The sequence below is a fragment of the Malus domestica genome, chromosome 07 (genome assembly GCF_042453785.1).
Source record: "Malus domestica chromosome 07, GDT2T_hap1".
Lineage (NCBI taxonomy): Eukaryota > Viridiplantae > Streptophyta > Magnoliopsida > Rosales > Rosaceae > Malus > Malus domestica.
The window spans coordinates 23,634,540-23,653,144 of NC_091667.1; the positions used below are offsets into that span (position 1 = coordinate 23,634,540).

The following is an 18,605-nucleotide window of genomic DNA, read 5'->3' on the forward strand; positions in this document are numbered from 1 at the left end:
GGACTCTGTCGCAAAGTAATCTTTTCTTCAATACCCAGTCCCCTACTTTGAAAGAACGAGGTTTGACCCTTGAGTCATAGTAATTGGAGATGTGTTGCTTGTAGGTGACATTCTTCAAGTGAGCCTGGTTTCTGTGTTCCTCGAGTAGATCTAAGTTGAGGGTAAGTTGTTTGTCATTTTTGCTTTGCACGTAGTTCTGGACTCGGAACGTTGCTTGCTCAAGCTCAACTGGGACAACTGCCTCTGTACTAAAAGCAAGTGAGAATAGGGTTTCTCCTGTTGATGTCTGATACGAAGTGTGGTATGACCAAAGAACTTGGGGTATAAATTCTGGCCAACAACCTTTAGCCTTATCCAAACTGGTTTTCAAAGTTCACTTGATTATTTTGTTGATGGTTTCGACTTGTCCATTAGATTGGGGATGAGATGAGGAGGTAAAACATAAGTTGATGTTGAACTTCAAGCAGAACATCCTGAACTTATTGTTGTCGAACTGTCGCCCGTTGTCAGTGACTATCTTATTGGGAATGTCGAATCTACAAAGGATGTTCTTCCATACGAAGTCTTCTATTTTTACCTCAGTAATGGTTACCAATGGTTCTACTTCAGCCCATTTTGTGAAGTAGTCAACTCCAACGATTGCCTAGTGGACCTTACTCTTCCCTGCAGGCATTGGGCCGATCAAATTAGGTCCTCATTGGGCCAAGGGCCAAGGGCTAATCATAGGAGTGATCGACTTGGGAGGGGAGTGAGGAATGGTTGCATAGTGTTGACACTTATCACATGAGTAAGATATTCTGATGGCATCTTGGTGGAGTGTTGGCCAGTAATATCCTTGGCGAAAAGCCTTGTGTGCTAGTGATCGAGATCTAACATGATCTCCGCAGACTCCTTCATGTATTTCCCGAAGGATAATTTCCGTCTCTGCGAGCATAAGGCATCTTAGGTATGGTAGGTTAAAACCCCGCTTGTAGAGTTGGTCATTAATGATCAAGTAACCAGTAGCCTTGTATCGAATCTGTTTAGCTTGGACTTTGTCATTTGGAAGGGTGCCATGAGCAAGGAATCTATAAATCAGGGTAATCCAACTATCCCCCTATTGTAAGTTGTACACTTCCGTAGCCATGGTGCTTGGTGCTGCCAACAATTCGACCTGAATTTTTCTCCCAATCTTGTCTTCCACTGCTGAGGTGAGGCGAGCCAAAGCATCTGCATGACTGTTTTCCACTCGAGGAATTTGGGTGATCTGGTAATGGAAATGCTTGAGTAACAATTGTGTTTATGCCAGATATGCCATGAAGCTATCCTTAGCATCAAAGTTGTTGGTGACCTGGTTAACCACCAATTGGGAGTCACTGAAGATATCAATTCATTTAATCCTAAGATGTTTGGCCAAATGTAAGCCTACTAGGAGGGCTTCATATTCGGCCTCATTGTTCGATGCCTTGAATTTGAAATGAAGAGCATACTGCCACTTTGTCAGGGGTTGTAAAGACTAGTCCTGCTCCACAACCTTGTTGGTTGAACGAGCCATCAACATATAGACTTCATGATAAGGCTGTTGGTTCTATTTTCTTAGCTTCTGAGGGTAATGAAACCATTTCTTTAGGCGTAGAAACAATGTCAACATGATATGTGAAGTCGGTGATGAAGTCTGTCACTGCTTGGCCCTTCTCAGCTGGCTTTGGTTGGTAGGAGATGTTAAACTCACCCAATGCTATCGCCCATTTTATCATTCACCCCGAAGTGTCAGGACTTTGGAATATCTGTCGAAGAGGATGATTGGTAAGCACGATGATGGAGTGTGCTTGGAAGTAAGGGCGAAGTTTTCAAGCAGACATGACCAATGCTAGAGCCAATTTCTCAATCTTGGAGTATCGTGTCTCTGCATCTTGTAAGGCCTTGCTAGCGTAGTAGACAGGTCGTTCGACATTACCATCATTTCGAATGAGAACGGAACTTACTGCTGAAGCCGATACTGACAGATAGATAATGAGAGTGTCACCAACCTCAAGTTTGGAGAGCATAGAGGTTTTACTCATGTAGTCTTTGAGGTTCTTGAATGCCTCGGTACATTCATCAGTGCATGTAATGTACTTCTTACTTCCCTTAAGTGCTTTGAAGAAAAGAGCGCATATGTCTGTTGCCTTAGAGATGAACCTAGTTAAGGCTGCCACCTTGCCAGTAAGGCTCTGGATGTCTTTTGAAGTTACCGGTTCCTTCATGTTGAGGATTGCTTTGATCTTCTCGAGATTAGCCTCAATGCCTCGTTGGCTTATCATGAAGCCTAAGAATTTACCAGAGCCTACGCCGAAGGCACATTTGTTGGGATTCAACCTCATTCGATACCTCTTCAGAATGGTGAAAGTTTCAGATAGGTTAGCGATATGTTGGTCAGCATGTTTGCTCTTGACTAGCATATCATCAACGTAAACTTCCATGCTCTTCCCAATCTGTTCGGTAAACATTGAATTGACTAGTCTTTGATAAGTCGCTCCTACATTCTTTAGGCCGAAGGGCATGACTTTATAACAATATAGCCCCCTGTCAGTAGTGAAGGTTATGTGTTCTTGGTCTGGAGGGTTCATAAGGATTTGATTGTATCCTGAGTAAGCATCCATGAAGCTCAGGAGTTCACACCCTGCGGTAGAGTCTATAAGTCTGTCAATGAGAGGAAGATGAAAGCTATCCTTCGGGCATCCTTTGTTTAGGTCGGTGTAGTCGACACACATTCTCCACAAGACCTTTTGGAGCAAGAGACTTTCTTTGGTCGAATTTTTCTTAACAAGTACCACATTTGCTACCCATGTTAGGTAATTGACTTCACGGACGAAGCCTATACCTTTGAGTATTTCAACTTCTGCCTTCATTGTTTCGTATCGTTCAACATCATAAGATCTTCACTTCTGTCTCACCGGCTTGGTCTTGGGGTCAATACTCAAGCGATGACATATGATATCGGGAGAGATTCCTGGCATGTCCTCGTATGACCAGGCGAAGACCTCAGTGTTCTCTTGCAAAAAGGAGATCAATGCCAACTGAATGGGTGGTGACAAGGTGGTGCCAATCTTCACCATGTGATCTGGATAATTTTTTGATATAGAAACCTTCTCCAACTCTTCAGTGGGTTATGCTTGTTGGGTGAAAGAGTCATCTCGAGGATCGTTGGGTTGACTGTTGCCACCGTGAAGATCCAAGTTAGCTTCATCTGGGCTGGTCTTTATGACTTGGTCATGTATATAAAAGGTTTCCTTGGGCACAGGCAGGTGTTGTTACTTGACCGAAGTGTTGTAACATGACCATGCACTAAGTTGATCTTCTCTGATGTAACCATTGCCATAGGGGGTTGGAAATCTCATCAACAACATATGTATAGATACCATGGCCTTAAGATCATTGATGCCTATGCGTCCAAAGATGACATTATATGCCGTTAGGCAATCAACTACCAGGAAGTTAGTGGTAATGTTAACTGTGTAAGGGCCTATACCAATGGTGAAAGGTAAGTGTATGCTCCCTATAGGTTGCACGATATCATCGGAGAAGCTTATCAGAGGAGAAATCGAGCGATCGAGCAAGTGTTCAACTACATTAAGTGCCCTGAAAGCTTCAACAAACATGATATTGACCGAAGCCCCCGTGTCTACCAGGATTCGTCTTACTTCAAAGTTGGCTATGTGAGCCTTCACGATCAGTGGGTCGTTGTGAGGGTAGATGATACCTTTTTCTTTCTCAAAGAAGAAACATATTGGATCCCAGTTAGACTTTTGATACTTGTCTCTCCTGATGTCTTCCACGTGAAACATTTGGTGGCCAGGCCTTAACGCTCGTTCACTGTTTTTCATGGCCCTATTGGAAGATTCAGATATAGGTGTGCCGGCACTTATGGAATATATCACATTCACTTGATGTTGGTTACGGTTATCCCTTAAAGGGTGAAGGAGGAATCGATCAATTTTTCCTTCACGCACCAAAGCTTCAATATGTCACGAAAGGTGATACACTTTTCGCCGTCATGACTGTTATGTTCGTGAAAGCAGCAAAACGTGCCCGTGTTCTTCGTGGGCTTGTAACCCCGACTGCCTCAGCATTGGCTTCGGTATCAGTATGTTATGCTGGGGTAAATGGCCACACATGTGGCGTTCAAAGGCATGTATGTCTCATACCTCAGGGTAGGGCATGTCCTAACACGTGCTTGGCCCACTGTGTTGACTGCCTGGGGGCGGGCATTATCGTGACGATAGCCTTGGTTATCGTGATAGTGTCCCTTACTCCTTTTACTAAAATGGGTCTGGTGATGATAGAAATCTTTCCTTTTGCCCTGAGATTGATATGTCTGTTGACTTGGCGAAGTATTAAGTAAGGCAGGAGAAGGCACCATTGCCGTTTGGAAGGTCGATGTCTTCTCATTTGGTTGGATCTGGCTTCCACTCCCTACTCAGTGGAGGCATGGTTGTAAGCCTGTGCCATCACCTCAGAGTAAGTCTTTCAAGTGTTGGCATTGATCATGTACTTGAAGAAACAATCATGTAGGCCTGCCGTGAAGGCTTTGAGGGCAATCTTGTCATCTTCCTTGGCACAACAGGAATACTTATGGCTGAGGCCAACATGCATACGTAATGACTCGTCTGGCTTCTGGCGAATAGTGTACAAGTCATCCGTAAAGTGCAAGCGATTGGTCTGGAAAATGTGTTGAGAAATAAACAGTTTCCTCAATTCCTCAAATGAGTCTACTATCTTAGGTGGAAGACGACAATACCAGTTTAGAACTCCGCCAGAGAGGGTGGACGGGAAGCGAAGACATCGCTCTTCGTCGGTGTGCATCCGGTATGCCATAGTGGACTCAAATCGGGTCCTCATTTCCAGTATAGAGTTGCAAGCCAAGCTTCTGCCTTGTCTTTGCTTGGAATGGGTGTCGAGAATCCTCCTTGTAAGAGGGCCAGGCTTAGGTTGGTTTCAATCAGGTATCTCAGCTTGTCGTTCGGCCTTCAACTTGTTTACTTCCTTAAGGAGCTGTAGGACAAAAGGGTCATGAGTGGAGTCATGTACCACTGGAGTTTTCTTTCATAAATCTCCATCTCCTTTTGGAAGTAGGAATGTTTGATCAAGAGCATGTGATTTTTCCCTGGACTCGCCGTACTGACTTCCAAGGTATGTTCGTCGGAACATCTCTGAGTCCCCTATACCTTCGTGTTTCTCTAGGACTTGTTGCTCCTTCCCCAAATTAGTAGTGAGCCTGGGACATGAAAGGGGACCGAGTCTTTCAGAAACCCTTGGGTCATTGATCTTCGAGCTTACATGGATGGGATTGTCTCGACATTGCTTTAGGAAGTCTCAACAGTCATGAAAGACGGCTTTCGATCCTTCCACTCCTTTTGTAAGGAGGTGTCTTCCTCCACTCCGCCTGCTTCGGGTCAAAGCAGTTGGGTTGAAAAAAGTCTTATATTGGTCGCCATTTCGATGAGTAGCTCGCTCCTCAACGGGAATACCTATGTCGAGGGCAAATGACCCTCCGTGTTGGGGGGCACCCAGTTGATTGTTGACTTCCACAGGGGTGATGAGCTCGTGTGTTTTAGTATATCTAGCCTCGTGGAGCATCTCGAAGACCTTCTCATACTGTTCTTGGAAGATATCATTCTTCATCGCTATTTTGTTGTTCTGAGCCTTCAACTTATCAACTTTAGCCTGAAGAGCAAACTTCTTTTGTTACTTTTTTCGTTGCTTCGCACTAGGTGCAAGAGGGGTGTCATTATGTGTGTTGTGGCTTCCTTCGCTCCCTATATTGGAAAGGGATGCTTGGTCAAAAGAGAGTGTACGAATGGTGGAAACCAGCTTAACAAACTGAAGAGAGTGGGAATAAGTGTCGTTCTCATAGACGGCTTCAAATGTTGATGCACAAAATCAATGAGGACTTTGGTACAACAGAAAGTGTTAAGTCTGTGACATTTGCTAGATTGCTTCGGTCACTAGTGTGGATAAGTATGCAAATGGATAGAGACAGGGAAGCAAACACAAAATGTATGTGATTCACCCAGATTGGCTACGTCTACGGAGTAGAGGAGTTCTCATTAATTGTGAAGGGTTTACACAAGTACATAGGTTCAAGCTCTCCTTTAGTGAGTACTAGTGAATGATTTAGTACAAATGACATTCGGAAATATTGTGAGAGAATGATCTCTATTTATATAAGAGAGTTTCTAGTTTCATTCTAACATTGACATATGTCGTGCTGTGATTGGCCTCTGATGTCGACACGTGTCGCATTATGATTAGCCTCTGATGTTGACATGTGTCGCGTTGTGATTGGCCTCCTAGTTGGAGGGAGACTCTTGTGGGTCCTTGGCGGTATAATGTTGACCGGTGTTTAGTAGTTTCGGGGTTGGTCAAGTATGGCACAAACAAAGTGAAAGGTCATAGTTCAATTCTCGCCAAAGGAGAATTTGAACCACATTATTGCTAACCTATTGTGAGGCTTAGCCTACCTCCCCCTTAGTGTAGATAAAGATAATATCGTTGTTAAAAAAAAAATTATGACCATTTATTTTTAGTACCACTGAGTCGTCCAGATTAATGAAAAAAAATTAAAGTCACTAATCTTAACCTGAATATATTAATTGAATTAAGTAAGCTAAAATATTATTTCATCAATTTTTTTTTTTGTCAAACAATATATTTTGTTAAATTAGATGTTAGATTAGCCACTTATAGAGTTCGAACTCACGCTGTCATGCAATGGCTTAATTCATTTACACCACTGTGGTACTACCAAGTAGTCCGGAATATTAAAAAAAATAATAATAAAGTCACTAATCTTAAACCGAATTTATTAATTGAAGTGGGTTAAGCAACCTCGGCCCACTCTATATTCAATAAAATGCACCCAAAAGCAAACATTTGTCTGAGATTATGGAAGTGTTTGTTTTATTTGGAAACCCGAGCCTGAATTCTATGTATAATTTTACAAGGACAATGAGCAACATTGTAAGACAATACAATACAAATCTTACATTTCCAGACTAATACTTATCATTATTCTAATCATATTAGCTTTATTTTAATCACATCTCTCATTCTTTGCAATTTTTTGCATTCGCAAGGAAAATTGCAAGTCTCAATGGGGTTGGTACTGTTACCAAAGTAGACGCCGTCAGCTGTTTAAGTAGGTTTTGCAATAGTTTCATGCAAATTATTTAGGTAGGGTTTGATTCGAATTCGATCCCCCTTTTCTTTTCTTTTTTGGAAACTAGGAATATTCATTGCCAGGGCCGAAGCTGGAGAAAAACAAGGAAAGCCAAAACAGGCTAACAACATTAGGAAACAAAAATAGCAGTAAGAGAGCAAGAGAGGCGTGGGAACAGACAGAACCACGACACTCCCTTACAACTAAAACAACCTACACTAGGTTGGAGGGCATGGAAGCCCATCTTTGTTTAGAATTCCAATGAGCGATGATGGGGGTCTGTCGACCCAGACTAAGTCGCACATCTTCCCTCCCACATGCAACGCCACGAAATTTGTCTCTTCATTTGCCGATCTTGGGACCCAAGACTAGGTACATGCATGGAAAAGAGTGTTCCACTTGTCGAATTTTGCACAGAGTAGGAAACGTCTCCCAATTGCCATTATCGATGCATCCATTCACCCATGAGATCACTTCTTTCGAGTCAGATTCGAAAATGACATTCAAAAAACTGTGTTAAAGAGCAAGGGTGCATCATTCCAACACACCTATAGCCTCTGCCGCCAAGCATGACGGAGCTCGGATCACCCTCCATCAAATAGCTAGACATACGACATCAGAATTTCGCACCACAACACTGATCGAACTAGCGCCACTACAAGCCTTCCAACATGCATCAACATTAATCTTGACTGTGTCTGCCAATGGGGGAGCCCAGCTATCAGGGTGAATCACAGCTGACCTACGCGCAATACTTGTCTGAGAGCCCAAGGACCTTACATTAAAAAAAGAAGCAGACACACATGATATAGCATGAATGGTTCGAGCTGGTGACGGCAATTAGGCATTGAAAATGGCATTGCACCTAGCTTTCCAAATATGCCAACAAGAAAATGCAATATGCCCCAAGATTTGCAAACGTGTGGACTTGTTCTTAAGCATCGCCATCATAATGCTTTTAAGCCAGACATGGAAAGTGGTAACGAAGCTCCAATCAATGCGATACCCCAACTGACCTCCAAACCACACACCATCTACCTACAGACACAGAAGTAACACATGCTTAATGGATTCCTCCTGATCCTTGCAAAGAGGGCAAAGAGGGGAGAAGCCACACCGCTGTTGAAACAACTCTAATTTTGTAGCCGCTGCATGGTTTAGAACCCTTCATAGGAATTTCTTAATTTTTGCAAGGGCTTCCAAACTCCATATACATTTCCACACCAAGGGGCAGATTTTAATTGAGGAGGATACGCGGTGGATTCAAGTCCGTTGAGCATTCTTGTGCACCCAATGGTATTTGGAACGCACAGTATAGTTCCCCCTTTTATCAATAAGCCAAATTACACGGTTATGCCTTCCGTCCTCACCGAGAGGGATATCCCGGACCTCAACTTGGTCTTCCACCGATACCAGGCCTTCGAGAGACTCGAGGTGTAGCTTTGACAACCTGGACTGATCAGAGACGAATTTGATCCCCTTCAGTAAACTGTTTCTTTGTTTTTTCTATTTTCTTTTTGGTTCTTTTCCAACACTAGCACAACTTTATTTGGCAATTGGCATTTTTAAGTGATTCGCATTTACCATTTGTTAAAAAAACCCTAAATTTGAAAGCTCCCAGCTGCTGGCGCCGGCCCCCTGTGCAAGTTTGAGGTTGGCGGTCGCCCTTCTCCTACCTTCTCTTAGCTCTCATCCCCCTCACCGCCCTTTGCACAATGTACCCATCTGGTAGTTCGTATATGTACGTTGAAAGTGTTTGTTCGAATCAATGAAATCTTATATCACCACCCTTTGTTTGATGGGAAATGCACTTCTATTTTCTTTTTTAGTTTCCCCTCTAAAAACTTATTCTTCTAAAATCCAAATTAAACTTTTACAACTTATGATGTCGCAATATATGAATTCAAATCAAACGAATATACCAATTTTTTTTTGTTCGAATTGGAATGTCAGAATAGTACCACGTGGCAAAGACTGTTGCATTTTCAACTTTTGACCGGGGCCCCTTGCAGCTTGTTCACATAGGTGACGTGATTCTATCATGACTGGACTTGAGGCTAGAATTTTCATGGCTCCTGCTATGGCTACTAATTGCTAAGACTCGCAATAATGGGTAGAAAGTGTTTTGGAGTGGTTTTGGTACCTTGCCTTGGCAAAATATGATGAGTGAAAGTGCTCTAAAAGTCGTGTTTTTATTGCATCAACCCGTTATGTACTGATTAAGAAAGCTCCACCCAAACCCCTTGTGCATGCTAGTAAATTGTCAATTCAAATAAAGTTACTAGTTTATTCAATTAACAGTAATATGTGAGTGTTACTCAAAATTAAAGGTATGCGTGGGCCAAGTCGAGCCCCAAATTGGAGGGATTAGACCGGATCTGTTTGAAAATGAAACAGGGCGGGTCATATTCTATTTTTTTAAAAACAAAACTGAACCTATTTGGTTCCTACAAGAACACGAGTCCTTTTTGTTTTACATCTTTTTGTTTCCTAGTGGAAACCTGTCGTGCCCCAATTTTGAGATACACTCGGAATCGACACATGACAGTAGGACAGTACCGATACAACATATAGTACATAGAGTCATTAAGACTCATACATACAATATACATTAGAGCTTCAGTGGAAATAACTTAACAATAAAGGGTGACAACACCTAATCTTTAGTGAGCATTTGAAATTCTCTTCTTTAACCGCTACCCGTTACTCTGCAAAACAACCCTACACCGTGAGAATGACGCACTGGGCAAAGCAAAACCCGAATAAGCTGCAAAGGTCGTGTGAGTGACAATAATACATTTGTGAATATAAGTAAGATCAAATGATTAAATGTAAAAGTAATGGTTACGTCCACATAGGATTTTCCTCTGAATACTGGATCAATCTGTCATTCTGATCACCATTGTCATCATTCCATCATTCACTTTGAATTATGACTCATCACTCGCCTTTCATCTTTTTCTGAATGGTCACAAGGATCCAATTGTCACATATTTCATAATTTAACCATCATAGGTCTCATTATACGTAGAGGAATGGTTCTTAAGTCCGAATCTCACCATACGTCTTTCGAGATAACAAGCAGTCATCACACAACCCGAAGTTATGTAGGAATGACACACCATCAACAATAAAATCACATGTAGGAATGAGATTAGTATCTCATCTCTTTTGTATCAAACAGGAACGAGTAACATATGAATCTGTTCACTTTAGATACACTATCAAGTTAACCATTTGATTCAATCGTCTATTTCTAGATTGAAGGATTGAGCCACATAAGTCTTCAATCTCTTTTTTCATATATGTAATAAACAATAGAGCTATAAAGAGACACAGTTCAACCGAAACCTACAATAAGTAACTGAATAGGAAATGACCTCCATTGTGGATTAACCAAGCAAAGTCACTCTTACGAATAATGATAGGCCATGATCACCCAATGTGGATTAACTAGGCAAGATCATCATGTACCACTATGACATGGTGCATATTCCAACTTGATGCCACATCATCCTATTGTCACGGGATGACTCTTTAAGCCTTCCGCCCGTGCGGCACTTAGACTTGAATACCTCGATGAACAAGCTAAGTAAGCCTTCGAAGCCTCGCTTCCCCGGATCGAATCACAAAGAAAGCTAAGATAGCTTGGAGAATGCTAAAGTCACTTAGAAGATGGGAGAAAGGAAGCTTTGTATTGAAACTTAAGAGAACTTTACAATTGCTTACAATTCTTGGATGCTTTGGCCAAATGGCCTTGCCTCCTATTTATAGGCCTAAGTCACCTCCTTAATGGAGGGTTCTAGAATTCCCTACTTTCATCCAAAAATATCTAGCATAGTTCTAGATACAACTTGCCTAATCTAGATTGTTCTAGGTGAGGCTTAAATTTGTACACTTGTGTGGAATGTTCCGGAATGCCCTAGATTATCTTGAACGTTCCGCCATGTTCTTGATTTTTCCGGGATGTTCCAGAAGCTTCCATGAAGACAAGGCTTTATGGGCTTAGATATATGATGTCTTGGGTGATTTCTTTGTTTTTAACATATGGCCCGTGACATCCTCCCCCACTTAAGCCGTCGACGTCCTCGTCGACTCTTGCCTCTCGAATGTCTGAATCAAGTCCTTATATTGCCATAAGGACGTCTCTTTCTCCCATGTTGCTTCGGAGTATGGTAGCCCCTTCCATTTGACAAAGTACTCCACATGCTTTGGTTGTCTTGGTCGCACCACGACACGCTTGGCTTCAATGCTCTCCGCTTCTTTGTCAAATGCCTCCGTCATCAAAGGGGGTGCTCGATGAGACTCACCTCGGCTTGGTTCCTCATCGTCTGCATGATAAGGCTTCAAGTTGCTCACATGGAACACCGGGTGAAACTTGAGGCGGGGTGGGAGTTCCACAACATACGCGGCTTTGCCAACCTTCTTGATGATAGGGAATGGTCCCTCATATTTCCGCAACAAGCTCTTGTGCACGCCACGAGTACTCTTGTGCTGAGACGCATTGAGCTTCACAAAGACTTGGTCGCCAGTTTGGAACTCCACATTCCTTCGCTTGCGATCCGCCCATTTCTTCATCTTCTTTGAAGCCTTCTCCAAATGAGCTCAAGCAAGTTCGTGGGCTAATTGCCACTCCTTAGCGGTTTTGAAAGCGGCTGGACTATTCCCCGTGTAGCCAGTCACGACTGTGTTCAGGGTCAAGGGTTGTTGCCCTATAGCCAACTCGAACGGACTTTTCCCCGTCGACTCCGAACGTTGCAAGTTATAAGAGAATTGGGCAACATTAAGTAACTTAGCCCAATCTCGTTGATTGGCACTAACATAGTGCCGCAAATAAGTCTCCAACAATGCATTAACCCGCTCCATTTGTCCATCAGTTTGGGGATGAAAAGCTGTGGAGAAGTCTAACTTTGAGCCAAGTAGCTTGAAGAGCTCCTTCCAAAATCTACCCGTGAAGCGAGCATCTCGATCACTGACTATGCTCCTCGGAACACCCCAATACTTCACCACGTGCTTTAGAAACAAGCGTGCAGCTACTTCGGCTGTGCACTCCCTAGGTGCGGATATGAAAGTGGCATACTTGGTGAATCTATCGACCACGACGAAGATAGATCCACATCCATCAGACTTGGGCAAATGTGTGATGAAATCCATGGTTAAACATTCCCATGGTCTTGATGGGGTGGGAAGTGGTTCCAACAGTCCTCCCGGTTGCTTTTGTTCCACTTTGTCTTGTTGGCACACAAGACAAGTCTTCACGTATGAATGTACATCATCCCGCATTTGTGGCCAATAATAAGCATCGCTCACCAAAGCCAACGTGCGGTGAGTGCCAGGATGTCCTGCCCACATTGAGTCATGGCACTCCTTAAGGATTTCTTTCCTTAAGCTTCCCCACTTTGGGACATAGATCCGCTTGCCCTTGGTGTATAGCAAGCCGTCCTCAAGCCAAAACCCTCTTGTCTTCCCATCCTTGACAAACTCCACAATGTTCTTGGCTTGGACGTCATGTGATAAACCTTCTCGGACACGGCCCAAGAGATGGCTTTGCGGCTTGAGTACCGTAGCCATTAACTCTACTCGTCTACTTAGAGCATCGGCCACCACGTTCTCCTTTCCTTGCTTGTACTCTAGCTTGTAATCAAACTCCGCTAAGAACTCTTGCCACCTTGCTTGCTTAGGTGTGAGCTTTTGTTGGGTTTGAAAGTAGCTAGTGGCAACGTTGTCCGTCTTGATGATGAATGGGGTACCAAGCAAGTAATGCCTTCAAACTCTAAGGCAATGGACGATGGCGGTCATCTCCTTTTCATGGGTCGTGTACCTCTTCTCGGCATTGTTTAGCTTGCGACTTTCATAGGCTATCGGATGTCCCTCTTGCATCAACACTCCTCCTATGGCAAAGTCGGAAGCATCAGTGTGCAACTCGAATGGCTTGCTAAGGTCGGGCAACCTTAATACAGGCTCCTCCATTAGGGCCTTCTTCAACCTCTCAAAGGCCTCTTGACACCGGTCCGTCCATTCCCATGCCTTGTTCTTCTTAAGAAGGTCTGTTAAGGGTGCCGCTATGGCTGAATACCCTTTAATGAATCTCCGATAGTAGTTGGCTAGCCCTAGAAAGGATCGTAGTATTGGTACCTTGGTCGGCGGTTCCCACTCTTGAATGGCCTTGATCTTGCCCTTTTCCATCATAAGTTTCCCCTCCTTTATCTTGTGGCCAAGAAATTCTACTTCTTTTGTGGCAAATGAGCATTTCTCCTTCTTGACATACAGTTCATGCTCCCGAAGGGTCTTGAACACTATGCGCAAGTGCTTGACGTGCTCCTCCAATGTCTTGCTATAGATAACAATATCATCAATGTAAACCACGACAAACTTGTCAAGATAAGGATGGAATACCTTGTTCATCAATGTGCAGAATGTTGCGGGGGCATTGGTCAGACCAAATGGCATGACTTTATACTCGAACGATCCATATCTGGTCACCATCGCCGTCTTCGATTCGTCTCCAGGGGCTATCCTCACTTGGTAGTATCCCGATCGAAGATCTAACTTTGTGAAGTACCTTGCTTCACCAAGTTGATCGAATAAGTCGGCGATCAACGGAAGTGGGTACTTGTTCTTGATGGTAATCTTGTTCAATGCTCTATAGTCGATGCACAACCTTAGGCTACCTTCTTTCTTGCGTTGGAACAAGACGGGTGCACCATATGGGGACTTGGAGGGTTGGATGTAGCCAGCATCAAGTAGCTCGTTGAGTTGCTTCCTCAATTCCTCCAACTCGGGTGGCGACATCCTATAAGGTGATTTGGAGGGAGGCTTAGCACCAGGCTCCAACTCAATCGCATGGTCGACCTCTCTCCTTGGTGGCAACTTCTTTGGCAGTTCCTTAGGCATCACCTCCGCAAACTCCATAAGGACGTCTTCCACTTGTTTCGGCAAAGGCCCGTGCTTCTCCTCCCCTTCATTCAACATTAGGGTTGCAAGAAATGTGGCCTCGCCTTTCTTCCAAGACTTGGCAAATTGAATTGCCGACAAGTGCTGGGTACACTTCTTGGCTTGCCTTTCCAATGGTACCAGGCAAGGTTGTCTTCCGTCGGCCAGGATACAGAAAATATTGTAGAAGGGAATGGGAAAGGCTCGTACCTTGTCCATGAACTCTAACCCAATGACTACGCCATAGTCGTCCATCTTGACTACGGTGAAGTCGATCTTTCCCTTCCATGTGCCAATGTCTACTTGTACATTGCGCGCAACTCCAACAATGGGGGTGGCAGCGGAATTTACCTTCTTCACGCTACCAGGCTCCTTTGTGACTCGGAGGCCAAGCCTTGTGGCTTCCTCCGACGTCATGAAGTTGTGTGTTGCTCCCGTGTCCACCAACACACGCGTCGTCTTGTCACCAGTCTTGACGTCGACGAACAATGATCCTCCCCCAACTTGAGCCTTAGGTTGTGGGAGGGTTGTCTGGATGGCATTCAGTAGACGGATGCATCCCATACTTGCATCGTTACTCTCATCGGCCTTGTCCTCCTTGAAAGCCATGGCCTTAAGGGCCTTCTTTTGTGGGCAATCTCGCATCATGTGAGGGCCGTCGCATAGGTAACAAGTGGGTTGCCAAGACTTACCCTTGCTTTTGTCATGCTTATCGGCTTTCTTCTCCTTCGGTTTGCTTGTCTCGGCCTTGTCCTTCAGCTTATGTTCTCCCCCACTTCTCTCATGGTTACCCCTCTTCCCCGTGGACTTGGAATCACCTTGGTGGCTTGATTTAAACTCAATCAAGGATTCGGCGGCGGCAATGGCATCAGACAATGTTTGCACGTGTCTCCTTTGTAGTTCGAGTTTTGCCCAATTTTGCAGTCCACTCATGAAGTACATGAGCTTGTCTTCCTCTAACATGTTGGGCACCTCGAATAACAAGCTCACGAAGGCGTTGACATAGTCTTTGACGCTCCCCGTTTGCTTGAGCCACCTTAGTTTCTCCTTGGCTTCGTACTTGGCATTTTGGGGATAGAAGTGCAACATAAGATCTTTCTTAAATTCATCCCAAGTGGTGAGAGAGAACGTACCTTGCTCAATCTCCATGCTCCGGCGACGCCACCACATAAGGGCATTGTCAGCTAAGAACATGGTTGCTGTTGAGATTTTGGACTCGTCATCTTCAAGCTTCAGGTACTTGAAGTATCGCTCCACGTTCCACACGAATGTGTCGAGCTCCTTTGCTTCCCTCTTCCCATTATAGGATTTGGGTTTAAAGGAGTCGATTACCTTGGAGTCCAACGCCTTGATTTCCCTCGGCCCTTGCACGAATTGCTTCACGACTGCTTCTTTACAAAACGCCACATCTCCCTTAAGTTCCCTTGTGTCCTTTATCTCTTCTTGAAGTGCCACAAACCTTGCCTCTATGTTGTCAAGGTGAACCTGGACTTCCCTCCACATCTTGTCTGCCATGGTGTTGAGAGCGCCAAGGAGCTCATCTCGTAGCCCTTCCACCAAGCCACGCAGTTCATCCTTACCATTGTCCACTATGGTTTGGATTTCCTCCTTGTCGACAACGTCCTCATCAAGTCGAGTATCGAACTCGAGTATGGTTCGTTCCACCTTCTCGAGTCGCTCTTCCATGGTCTCCATCGATGCTTGCAAGTCCTTTAACTTTGGCTTGCTCTTGGCAACGTCTTGGACCTCGGCAGTACGCTCCCTTAGGTCGGAGACTCCGGACACCATCTCTCCACTTGCCATATCCTACTTTCCTTCAAGTGATTCACGAGCTAGGCTCTGATACCAGCTGTCACGGGATGACTCTTTAAGCCTTCCACCCGTGCGGCACTTAGACTTGAATACCTCGATGAACAAGCTAAGTAAGCCTTCGAAGCCTCGCTTCCCCGGATCGAATCACAAAGAAAGCTAAGATAGCTTGGAGAATGCTAAAGTCACTTAGAAGATGGGAGAAATGAAGCTTTGTATTGAAACTTAAGAGAACTTTACAATTGCTTACAATTCTTGGATGCTTTGGCCAAATGGCCTTGCCTCCTATTTATAGGCCTAAGTCACCTCCTTAATGGAGGGTTCTAGAATTCCCTACTTTCATCCAAAAATATCTAGCATAGTTCTAGATACAACTTGCCTAATCTAGATTGTTCTAGGTGAGGCTTAAATTTGTACACTTGTGTGGAATGTTCCGGAATGCCCTAGATTATCTTGAACGCTCCGCCATGTTCTTGATTTTTCTGGGATGTTCCAGAAGCTTCCATGAAGACAAGGCTTTATGGGCTTAGATATATGATGTCTTGGGTGATTTCTTTGTTTTTAAAATATGGCCCATGACACTATGATACTATGTTAGTAGTCCTTTACTAGCCCCTCACAATTCCCAATCATTTGAAACATACAGAGTTGAGTTTGGGAGAAGATGATGGTGATGATGGTGGTCGCAACTCGCAAGTCGTCAAAAAGAAGGAGACAAATACAGAGTTGAGTCTGTGAATTGGTGATGGTTAAGAGTCGTGATTGAATCAATGAAAGGAATAGACGAGATACAAAAGAGTGAATCTAAAAGGAGAAAGGGTTTGACTCGGGGGCCCGTTTCCTAAGATTTTTTGACCCATTCGGCTTTGTTAATTATTTGGAGCCACCCCGCCCTGTTTCGTGTTAAAAATTTTTAAACCCACCATGTACTTGTCCCGAATCACATGGACCCGCCCTGACTTATGGGTCCAGGGCCCGTTTGCCAACCCACACCCAAAATTGATTGCCAATAGAAAATAAAGGTAAAAAATTACTAGAAAAAAATAAGACGTTAAAAATAATTAAAGGAAAGTCTTTGCAAAGACTCCTTCTGGGCTGACCTAACCACCACCATGCACCATGCTTCCTACTGCCTGTCATGGCAGCCACCCCTCTCTTCTGATATTTGTTTTGATTACTCCTTTATTACTCCTCAAAACTCTACAATCCACTAGGGCTGGGTTTGGTTTTTTGCTAAAACCGAAACCAAACCGAAATTTCGGTTCGGTTCAATTTTTTCGGTTTTTTTTTTCCCCTCCAAAAAATAAAAAATTTTGAAGTATGAAATTTTAAGATCTCCAAAACAATCATAACATAAGAATTCCAACTAGAATCAAAGACAATGAAAATAAACATTTAAAGTTCAACTAGAATCATCAATCAAGTCTTCCAAAGTCCAAATTTAAAATAAACATCACACAAGTAAAATAAACCTTCAAAGTAGAATGCACAAAGTCTAAATTTGATGATCTCAATGAGTTTGAGCTTAAGCTCGAGGCCTTTGATGTACTTGACTTCATCTAATTAAGATACAAAACATATAATAAGCAAAGGTATGATGCACATGCAAAAGCTACGGATGCACATAATTAACCGAACTGAAAAAACAACTTTACAATATTGAGTATATATGAACTTTGGAAAAGATATCAGCATCAAAATATAAGGATTACAGATAACAGGTAATGACTCCATATGGTTCTCACAATATTATAAGGATCAAAGACTACAGATACAAAACATATATATATATATTGTCATGAAACCATTAGCTACCATAATGACTCCATATGGTCCTCACAATATTATAAGAACATATTTATAATTAAGTTGTCTGCAAATAATTTAAGCCCAGTTCATCATCTATGCTTTAACCCAGGTTTTCATTTGGTTGCTTTTGGACTACAAATCACGTACATTATGTAGCTACTTTGGATCGTATGAAATCCACTCAAACCCTAGTATTTTTTCTTTGTACATTGTCATTGGTTTGATTTTTGTGTTTTCTTTTCACGGATCAAGCACAAGTTCTCTTCTTTTCCCAGTACTCCCCCACAGCCCCAATTTCTCCAATAACCCTAATTTCCCCAACAGCCCCAATTTCCCAAACAGCCTTAATTTCCCCACATTGATAGACACTCCCCAACAACCCTAATTTCCCCAACAGCCCAAATTTCCCCACATCGACAGACACTCCCCTGGCATACCCAAAACAAATTGCAGTGCATAACCAAAATTTCTCACAAATTAATCAAACCTCAACTAATAGTCTAATAATGTTCAGAAATGAAATTACCCAACCAAATCCTGCATACCCAAAACAAATTGCAAAATCCATGAAATTGAAAAGTTACAGATCAGAACCAATGAAATTGAAAAAAAAAATCTACAAAACGCATCACAGGGGTGACTGGGTGAGAGACTAACCTTGCAAAGGAGGGAATTTGTGGGTCGAGACTCGAGACTCGAAATGGAGAGAGGAAGTCGTGGGTCGCGCGCGGGTCACGGGTCACAGGGGTGAGAGATTGAGAGTGAGATGGCGTCGGTGAGATGTGAGACAGGTCGCAGGTCGCTGGGAAGGAAGAAGATGAAGCGGAAGAGCGGCGGAGCTGGGAAGGAGATGGTCTAGAGTGAGAGTACAGAG

The 18,605-nt window shown here is 43.4% G+C and overlaps 1 long non-coding RNA gene across 1 annotated transcript; it reads right to left on the reverse strand.

Moving 5' to 3' along the window:
* Window positions 1–9,798: 9,798 nt before the first annotated feature.
* LOC139197559 (uncharacterized) lies at window positions 9,799–18,605 on the reverse strand. Its single transcript, XR_011583040.1, has 2 exons — window positions 18,389–18,605; window positions 9,799–10,141 (listed from the first exon to the last, which is right to left on the reverse strand). It is a non-coding gene; the product is annotated as an uncharacterized lncRNA (long non-coding RNA).